This window comes from Mirounga leonina, unplaced genomic scaffold, assembly GCF_011800145.1.
Source record: "Mirounga leonina isolate KUSES-001 unplaced genomic scaffold, KU_Mleo_1.0 Mir_91, whole genome shotgun sequence".
Classification (NCBI taxonomy): Eukaryota; Metazoa; Chordata; class Mammalia; order Carnivora; family Phocidae; genus Mirounga; species Mirounga leonina.
The window spans coordinates 7902474-7913097 of record NW_023270839.1 but is presented as its reverse complement, the minus strand read 5'-3'; the positions used below and the strand labels follow the sequence as shown (position 1 = coordinate 7913097).

Here is a 10624-nt window from a genome sequence, read left to right as displayed (position 1 = left end):
CTCTTTAATCTCATGAGACACGGGGCCTCAGAGCCTTAACTGCTCTGAGATGTACCGCAACAGTAAGCTGCCTCTGGTACCAGGGATGCCCTAGCGAAGACCCTACCAGCCAAAGGGTCTAAATCTGGGGGCTCGGGTCCACTCAAAGGAGCACTGTCTTTGGCACACGCAAGACCTCCTCAGCTTCGACAGCTCCCACTCCTGGCCTGCTAACCCCCAACTAAATTTGACTCACCTGAGCTCACCTTTCATCGTCTGTCACACGTGGGATAGGACTGTCCGCTTTGGGAGGATTGTCCATCAGCTTAAATTTTTAAAATGTTGTGAGAACTTTCAGTGCTATAAGAAATGAGACACTGAATACAGAAATGGCCAATAGCCAGGGCACATGTGACAGCAACACTCTGGCCCACGAACTCTGAAGCAACTAGGCAAGGAAAACAATCTACAACCTCAGCCCAGAACGGCCAGGAAGGGAATGATAAACACAAAATTCTGAACAGTGCTTATCTCTGGGGTGGGAGGCAGGACATAGGCTCGGGGAGGAATCCATATTAGTAATTCTTGGTTTTGGACTCAGGTAGTGGGCCCATTGGCATTCCGTATATTACAAAGCTTTATAATTGAGACGCTAATAAATATTTTGTTAAATAACAAAAATTCAACTGAGTAAATTTTATTTATTTTTTTTTGAAGATTTTATATATTTGACAGAGAAACAGCAGGAGAGGGAACACGAGCAGGGGGAGTGGGAGAGGGAGAAGCAGGCTTCCCACTGAGCAGGGAGCCCGATGCGAGGCTGGATCCCAGGACGCTGGGATCATGACCTGAGCCAAAGGCAGATGCTTAAGGACTGAGCCACCCAGGTGCCCCTCAGCTGAGTAAATTTTAAAGATCCAATTGTCTTTATTAAACAATTCGTGAATCCAGTAGCAAGTAGACAGGAGTCTGAGGGAATGCACACAATGGAATGTTTTTATAGAAGGAAGGTGAGGAAAGAAAGTTATTAGCAAAAGAAAAGGATTGTTCTAGGCAAGGCCACTTTTCCTGTTGGGGAAAAGCAAGGGGTCTTGTCATACAGATTACCTCATCTTCCTAAGGGGGATGGAGAGGGCCCATGTGGCAGACTCACTGGTGCTCACGGAAAAATTCCTGACTGACCAGGTAAGCCTACATTTCTGGGGGAGGTTGAAACTGCATTTAGATTAGATATCAAGCCCTGGTCTGGGGACTCCATCTAAATGACACCGTTTGGGGCCTGTGGTTTTCTTTTTTTTTTTTTTTTAAAGATTTTTTTAATTTATTTATTTGAGAGAGAGAGAGAATGAGAGACAGAGAGCAGGAGAGGGAAGGGGATCAGAGGGAGAAGCAGACCCCCTGCTGAGCAGGGAGCCCGCCATGGGACTCGATCCCCGGACTCCAGGGTCATGACCTGAGCTGAAGGCAGTCGCTTAACCGACTGAGCCACCCAGGCGCCCCTGTGGTTTTCTTTTTAACATGTGAAGTATATTCTTTGGTGTATGCCAAAATTTATATTTAAAAAGGTAATAAAAAATATAAACATATATGTATGTAAAGAAGATAGGGAATGTGCCAAACTATTAACAATGGTAATTTTTTTTAAGATTTGTTTATTTGTGAGAGAGAGAGAGAGAGAGAGATGGGATGCCTGTGCATGAACGTCACGTGAGCAGTGAGGAGGGGCAGAGGAAGAGAGGTTGCTGAAGCAGGCTCCCTGCTGAGTGGGGAGCCCAACACAGGGCTCAATTCCAGGACCCCGAGATCATGACCCAAGCCGAAATCCATAGTCGGCCACCTAACCGACTGAACCACCCAGGCGCCCCAACAGTGGTTATTGCCTGATGGTAGGACGCTAAATTAGCGTTATCCTAAAAGAATACATATGTGTAATTTAATTGTAGCTCTGAGGGGTAGGGGGGAAATGTCTATGAGCAAGCCCATAATGACAGCTGGCTATCTCGCAGGGTCTACAGTTGATGTGAGTCTTTGGAGATGACAGGAAAGCATTTGCCCTTGAACAGCTCTTGCTCTTAAAGACAAGTGAAGGAACCTGAGTTCAGGGAAGTCACAGAAACAGGAAAAATTAAGGGAGAGCAAAGTTTCTTCCATAGGATATTTGCCCTGGACCATTAGCCTTGACAGCAAACCAAATGCCAAGGAAATGGGTAGATTCCAGGGATAAAGTCAAATAGGGCTCAGATAACCTGGTGGGTTGGGCTGGACACTAGATAGAAGGGACCATGTGCTTGCTAGTGACCAAGAGGTCTGTGGACTGGACAGGAAAAACAGAATACATCTGTAAAGGAAAGACAGCAAAAGTCCTGAGGACTGAATTAACCTTTGCCCATCTCAACTGAACCAGAATTCTGTATCAGCCACTCCTGCTCGGAGTCTGTCCCCAAGACATGCCCCCACCTCGGTGCAGTCATGTCACATGGACAGTCTTTCCAGCTAACTCAATATGCACAGGGACCTTTTCTTTTTTAAAAGCTTTATTGAGATATAATTCATATACCATACCATCCATCCACTTAAAGTATGCAAATCAGTAGCTTGTAGTACATTCAGAGTTGTGCATTCATCACCACAATCAATTTAAGAACATTTTTTATCAACCCCCTTCAACCTCTGACAACTATTAATCTACTTTTTGTGTCTGTGGGATTTTCATATAAATGGATCATATAACACATGGTCTGGCTTCTTTCAATTACCCTAATGTTTTCAAGGCTCATCCATGTTGTAGCACGGATTATTGCCAAGGATCCTGAAGAATGTGGCAGAAGGAAAGGTCATGGCCCCAGGGAGAAGCCTTGACCCCCCTAGGCATGGCCGACACACTTGCTTACACATACACACACACACACACACACACGGCAATTACTAAAAGCAGGTATATTCTTTTTTTAAAAAAAGAGTTTATTAATTTATCTGAGAGAGGGAGAGCGAGCACGAGTAGGGGAGAGGCAGAGGAAGAAGCAGATAAAGCGGGGCTTTATCCCAGGACCCCAAGATCATGACCTGAGCCGAAGACAGAGGCTTAACCAACTGAGCCACCCAGGCGCCCCTTGGGATAGTGCTTTGTCCCCTCTCCTGTTACCATATTCCCTGCCCCCTCAGTCTTCTGTTCAATACCTGTAGCCCAGTCTTCATTGCTTCTTGGGAAGAGGAACGCTGCACTCACCTGATGGACAGCAAATACCATTCTGCTTCTCTCATTTACTCTTCCCATGTCCCCTCAATCCAACATGTACCACCTCCCCATCAGATTTCTTCAGAGACTGGAAGGCCAAGTGTCCCTAGGGCTAAACTTCTTCTGGAAGTAGAATCCTGTCAAGGGGCAATATATCTAGTGCACAAAGAAAACTCTGAACTTGGAGCCAAGAGACCTGGTGTCAAGTCCTACCTCTTACCATCCTTGAGACTAGGCAAATCACCTCACCTTTCTGGACATGTGCACATGAATCCTCACATGATAATCAAGGATAATGCTATTTTCCTCATCTTTCTCATAGCCTGGTTGAGAAATTCAAAATGGAAAATAATTCATATGAAGTGCCTTATAAAATCATAAGATGTTGCCATTATTTCTAGAAGCTCTGCTATTCTGTAATTTTAGCAAAGAACAGATTCTGTTTTCCTTGTCCCTACTGAGATATTGACCATCCCATCCAACCTACTAATACATCTTGTCAGGCCATAGTGCTACCTCAATCAATTGTTTTCTCCTTGGACAGCATACCTAGGTGACTACAAAAAGTAAAGACAAAGGGAAGATACTCCTGTACATGGGAAATTTGCTTAATCCTACTTGCCTAGGACTCCTGGAATAAAGAAATCAACTCCCTGTCCTCCACCATCTGCATTCTACAGAGGGGTCAGCAATACTCAGAGCAACTCTCGCAGTCAGGACTCAGAAATACTCACATTCCCCTAAAAGAGGCAGACTGGCCAGCCCCCAGCATGTCCTGCCCACAGGGCATCCCCAGGGTAGGGACATTCATGCTGAGGTTTCTACTGCCACAAGCAGACTCTGCACTCTCAGGGCCAAAAGGGGCAATACTATGGAAAGGTCTCATGTTTGGGTTCCATGCTTGGACCCCACGGGGGGAACGTTTGGCTCAGGTAAGAGCTTGCACTTCCTGAGAAGGATCCAATCATAGGGTGTCTTCAGGGGCACAATTTACAAAGCTATCTCCAAACTGCCACTGCCTGAGCCTCATGCCCCTGCAGCCCATTTCAGAAAGAATGCAAACCCAAACATGTGTACACCAGCAAGAACTAGAGTAGGAACACTGGCCAAGATCAATACGACCAGACTCAGTGAATCTCACAGTACACAGACCTCCATCTGCCCCCCTCTCCAGCCCCATCATGACAATTGTTTCCAACTACCACTCCATGCTCCCCAATACCCTCTTCTCGAACATCCTAAAGTACTGCTATCAATATGCCAAATGTTAAGTGATTTTCCACTATCCAAAAGAAAAAATCCAAGCTGCTGATCCTGGCACTCAAGATCCCCACTCCGGGACTCCCCCAGAATTAACTCCCAGCCTCAGCTCCCACCTGACACACTCCATACATATCATTTACTTCAATCTAGCCATTATCTTCACCCTGCCCCAAACAGGCCCTGGGCCCCCATGTGTCCTACCATTGGGAAAGTCTTTGCACGCCTGATTTCCAGAGCCCAGCTCTTGTCCCTCCTGCTTAAGCCTAAGCCGGGTTGTCCCTCTCTAGACATACTTTTCTTGCACTTGGAATCAGGAATCCACAGTGTAGAACTCGAGGGTTTTTAATCTTTTTTTATTTAAATATAGCACATATACAGAAATGCACAGAGAGCGTAAGCTCAATGAATTACCATAAAGGGAACACTCTCATGTGACCCCGCCCAGATCAAGAGATAAAATTGCACTAGCACCCCAGCCATCCATCTCAAGCTGCCTCCCTCCATCCCAAAGGTAGCCTTTATCCTGATTTCGAACACCATGGGTTAGTTTTGTCTGTCTTTGAAATTCATATAAACTGAGTCATATAGCATGTATTGTTTTGTGTTTGACATCTTTTGCTCAACCTTATATTTGAGAAAATCAACCACTTTATTTGTGACTTATCTCCGTTGCCATACACACACACACACACACATGCACACATACACACACACACCTTTAGTCATCTAGCTCAAATAGGCCTCTGTTTTTTAAATTCAAAGTGTGATGGCTAAGGAAACAATATCACTTTTCTCAACGGAAAGTGATTTTTTAAATTTTTTAAAAAGATTTATCCATTTATTTTAGAGAGAGAGAGAGAGCACGTGTGCATGTGAGTGGGGGGAGGAGTAGAGGGAGAGGGAGATAAGCAGACTCCCCACTGAGCAGGGAGCCTGACTCTCTCCACTCAATTCTCAGGGCTCCATCCCAGGACCCTGAGGCCATGACCCAAACCAAAATCAAGAGTCAGACGCTTTAACCGACTTTCATATCAAGAATAGGGACAGGGAGGGGTGCCTGGGTGGCTCAGTCGTTAAGCGTCTGCCTTCGGCTCAGGTCATGGTCCCAGGGTCCTGGGATCGAGCCCCGCATCGGGCTCCCTGCTCAGCAGGAAGCCTGCTTCTCCCTCTCCCACTCCCCCTGCTTGTGTTCCCTCTCTCTCTGTCTCTCTATCAAATAAATAAAAAAAAATCTTTAAAAAAAAAAAGAGTCGGGCGCCTGGGTGGCTCAGTTGGTTAAAAAAAAAAAAAGAGTCGTCAATTAACTGACTGTGCCACCCAGGCACCCCCTGATCATACCTATATTTAGAATGATTTCCTATCTTGGGCACCTGGATGGCTCAGTCATTAAGCGACTGCCTTTGGCTCAGGTCATGATCCCGGAGTCCCAGGATTGAGACCAGCATCAGGATCCCCACTCAGTCAGGAGTCGGCTTCTCCTTCTGACCCTCCCCCCTCTTGTGCTCATTCTCTCTCTCACACACAAATAAATAAATCTTAAAAAAAAAAAAAAAAAAGAATCATTTCCTGGCTTCAATATGGAGAACTGATATGAAAAGAAAAGACTGGAGGTCAAAAGATCTGTTAGGAAGCTACTACAATAATCCAGGATAGAAACAATGATGAATTGAACTAGAAGGCTGGAGATAAAGTAGAAAGATTCAAGGTTTTTTTTAAGATTTTATTTATTTATTTTGGGGGGGAGGAAGTGCACGTGCACACAAGAGTGGGGGGAGGGGCAGAGAGACAGGGAGAGAGAGAGAATGTCAAGCAGACTCCGCACTGAGCATGGAGCTCGACATGGGACTAGATCTCAAAACCCTGAGATCATGACCTGAGCCAAAATCAAGAGTTGGATGCACAACCAACTGAGCCACCAAGGCACCCTGAAAGATTCAAGTATTTTAGACAGACAGAAATAATATGATTTAACAATGGATTAGAAATGCAAAGAGAAGGGCGCCTGGGTGGCTCAGTGGTTGAGCGTCTGCCTTCGGCTCAGGTCATGGTCCCAGGGTCCTGGGATCGAGCCCCGCATCGGGCTCCCTGCTCCGCGGGAAGCCTGCTTCTCCCTCTCCCACTCCCCCTGCTTGTGTTCCCTCTGTCGCTGTGTCTCTCTCTGTCAAAATAAATAAATAAATAAATTTAAAAAAAATCTTTTAAAAATGTTAAAGAATAGGGACAGGGAGTCCCTACCAAAGCCTCTCGAGGTGCCACGAGCATTTGCACAGCCCAGACTGTGTGGGTTTGCTTCTGCTCCTTTCCACTCAACAACCATTTATTGACACCGCTTATATCTCAGGCACTTTTTTTTTTTTAAAGATTTTATTTATTTATTTGAGAGAGAGAATGAGAGAGAGCAAGCACATGAGAGGGGGGAGGGTCAGAGGGAGAAGCAGACTCCCTGCTGAGCAGGGAGCCCGATGCGGGACTCGATCCCGGGACTCCAGGATCATGACCTGAGCCGAAGGCAGTCGCCCAACCAACTGAGCCACCCAGGCGCCCCTATCTCAGGCACTTTTAACAGGTGGTGATCACACACCGGAGAACCAGCCCAGTCCTTGCCCTCCAAGAGTTAATAGTCGAGAACAGAAGGCCCGTAGATGAACTTCAGGGTGTTCTGGGAAATCCCTTACATTACAAGCAAACTAGTGTGTCTATGTAGATCAAGAGGGAAGTGGGAAGAGTCAAATTCTCAAATGGCTTTGCGACTCAAAAAAGGTTAAAAACTAGTGATTTGGGACCCTCCATTTCCTTCATGTCTCATCTCTTGGCAAGTACCCAAGCACTTGCAACACCTCTTGGGTGTCTCTAACCTCTTCCAGTGCTCCTGACTCACCTTCCTCGCCAGCTCGTGGCAGACTCCTGGCGGTAGAGGAGGGAAGTACAACTCATGATTGCCATTGTCTCGCAGTTACCAGGGGCTCAGCCCCAGGAAGGATAGTTTTATCCAGGGGGTGACTGCCCCTGAAATTTTGGATAACTTGGGCTCATCCAGTAGGCAGAATACTGTCTACTCCCTGACAGGCAACATGACTAGGAAGGAATTTTTATCTCTTTCTAATGTACTGCCTGCTTCCCCAGACTTCTCCAGTCTTAAACATACACTGACTAGTGATGGAAGAACACCCTTCTCTGTTATGAAGGGTCAAAGAGATCTCCACAAGTGGTTCAGATGAGAAAGAAGGCAAAGGGAGTGAATGCACTGGGTAGAGTATTTCTGGCCTCACAGTCTTATTTCTCACAGGGATTAATGTCTTTCTGAAATGTTCATCATTCAAGTCCATTTTTGTTAGTGTGACTCCCTCTCAAACATGACTCACCCATGCCCAGACACACCTTATGCCTTCAAAAGGGAGGGACAGATGCCCCTGGCCTTCATTTGGATGACACCACCATTCTCTTCCCAGATGCTTTACTATTCTGCTGAGTTTTGTAAGATCTAAAGCACGGGGTTGGTGGGGGGTGGGGGGGTGGGGAAGGGCCAGAGTGTTCTAATAAGTTTGAATCACAATTTTTTTTTTAAATATCTAATGTCCAGAAGCCAGGATAAGTTATTTTAAAATTACCAGCAATTTTCTGATTCAACTTAGGGACTAGACTGTGTGTGTTTGTTTGTTTGGGGAAAACACTTTAATGGCTTTATGGCAGTAAAGCCAAAATAATGTCCTCAAAGGGTTAAGACCATGCTGAGCTATACTGTTCATCATAACAGTGAGATGGCTTACACTGGGGAAAGAAATCCATCTCTGTAGAACAGAACGTGCCTTGGGCTCAAATGGGGTTTTCAATTCCCACTGGCCCTCAGAGATCAGGACCCTACACGCAGGGCTGAATGGAGCAAGAGAGATATGGGGAGGGCACTACATGGCTGAAGGCAGGTTTTGTAGCAATGTGGCAGCAGAATGAGGGATGAGGAAAGTGTAAAAGAAAAATAATTTAAAAAAAAAACACCTGTGTAGCTTTATGGTTAGTGGACTCTAAGAATAATAATTTCCTCTTGTTCTTTGTACCTTGTTCTATGGGATCCTCCCTGCATCCCTTTTCTACACCAGAATTTCTTCCTATTATCCCAAAGCTTTCTGTGAAGTTTTGGTAGTTGATACAGCTGGTCTTTCATGTACTTGGACAGATAACAGAGGGGCCTTTGTTTGCATGTGGATGGGGAGGTCTGGGAAAAGAGTAGCAGTTGGAGAAGGTGGTCACAAGATAGCCAGAAGACCAGCTGACCTGCAGAACCAGCAGGGATTGGCAGAAAATGGAAGTATCCTCTGGGAATTATGGGAATTATGTGGGACGGGATCCAGTAGGCTACTAAACTTTCAGGTTGTTCATCAGGATCCAGGCTTGGTTTCTTGTGACTTTAAGCACCAAAGGGAAGGATGACATTTGAAGACTGGAGAAGCCAAAGAAAAAGACTTCTGAGTTAGTTACTTGAGTTGCCCCATTTGTTCCATAGCTAAATTATGAATGTATGAGCAGTAAGACTTAAAGGAGTTCGGAGGAAAGAAAAGGTGTTCTTGCCCATGATGGCTGGGAAGTCTTCACAAAAGAACTTGAGCTAGGTCTTGAAGAGGGGTAGTAACTGGAAAGTGGGAGGAGTGGGGAGAGAACTCCTGTTAGGAGAAATGCAGGAGCCAAAGCATGAAGTTGTAAGGTATGCTTTAAACAAGGAATGGTCCTGTCTGGCTGGAAGCAAGTCTATATTCTTGAGTATCCATCCTCCACATTTCTTATCACTGTAGGTCCCATTCTTGAGGCCCAGAGATGAGAACATATTAAAGTGGTGTCAGTGGAGGAATCAAAGGTGCTGAAGACATCTTGAGTTAACTGGTGCTAGTTTTAAGAGAGAGACTAATCATCCCAAGAGGACATGAATTAGCCTAAGTGATTCACCTTTGGTTTTCTCATGCCTCACATCCCCTTCTCAAAAGGCATCTTATGCCCAAAACCCTGCAAAATGCTGCAAAGAATGCTCATGCCTCCCCTTCTGCCCACACCCCAGAGTTATTCTTCTGTTCCATGCAAAAATTCCTCTGTGCAAGAGGTGTGTTGCTTTCTCAGTTTCACACTCAAAAAATATTTATTCAGCATCTACTCTATGTCAAGCACTGTTCTAAGCATAGCAGATATAGTAATGAACAGGTCAGTCCCTATCCTCATAGTTTTCCTTCTAGTTGGAAAAACAGACAAAAATAAATACGTAAATAAAATATCAGGTAGTTTTATGAATAAAAGTAAATAAGCAGGGTAAGGGGAAAGGGAATGACAAGGATGCATCTATTTTACATTAGATAGACAAAAAAAGCCCATCTAAAGAGGTGACACTGAGCAGATGCCACAAGAGGTGGGGCCCAAGCCCTGAGACAGATGTGAGTGTGGTTGAAGAACAAGAAGGCCACCATGGCTCGAGCAAGCTCAATGAGCCTGGGGGTTGAAGAGGTCAAGGGGCACCAGAGACCCCTAAGAAAGGAACAGAGGAGGAATTATCCTGCCGCTCCTGGTCCACACCTAAGCACCCAGCCATACAATGCACATGGTCATGACCCACTGGTCCAGCCCTTGGAAAGGGCTTACCTGCCATTTTTCCCCTCACTCCCTCAACCAGACTCATTAAATTTTCCAAATTTCCTATGCTCTGCAAATGGAGGAAAAAAAGCAAACCTCCAGGTTTTTTTCCCAAGTTTTTATTTAAATTCCAGCTAGTAAAAAAAAAAAATTCCAGCTAGTTAACACACAGTGCAATATCAGTTTCAGGTGTAGAATTTAGTGATTCGGGCGCCTGGGTGGTTCAGTCGTTAAGCGTCTGCTTCGGCTCAGGTCATGATCCCAGGGCCCTGGGATCGAGCCCCACGTCGGGTTCCCTGCTCAGCAGGAAGCCTGCTTCTCCCTCTCCCACTCCCCCTGCTTGTGTTCCTGATCTCGCTGTCTCCCTCTGTCAAGTAAATAAATAAAATCTTTAAAAAAAAAAAAAGAATTTAGTGATTCATCACTTATATACAACACCCAATGCCCATCAGAAGAAGTGCCCTCATTAATCCCCATCACCCATTTAACCCATCCCCCCCACCTCCCCGCCAGTAACCCTGTTTGTTCTCTATAGTTAAG

General features: G+C 45.5%; 1 pseudogene; it reads left to right on the top strand.

Annotated features, from left to right (window-relative positions):
• The first annotated feature begins 1104 nt into the window (after positions 1-1104).
• The window catches only part of LOC118003499, a 30017-nt pseudogene continuing 20497 nt past the window's right edge, over positions 1105-10624 (top strand).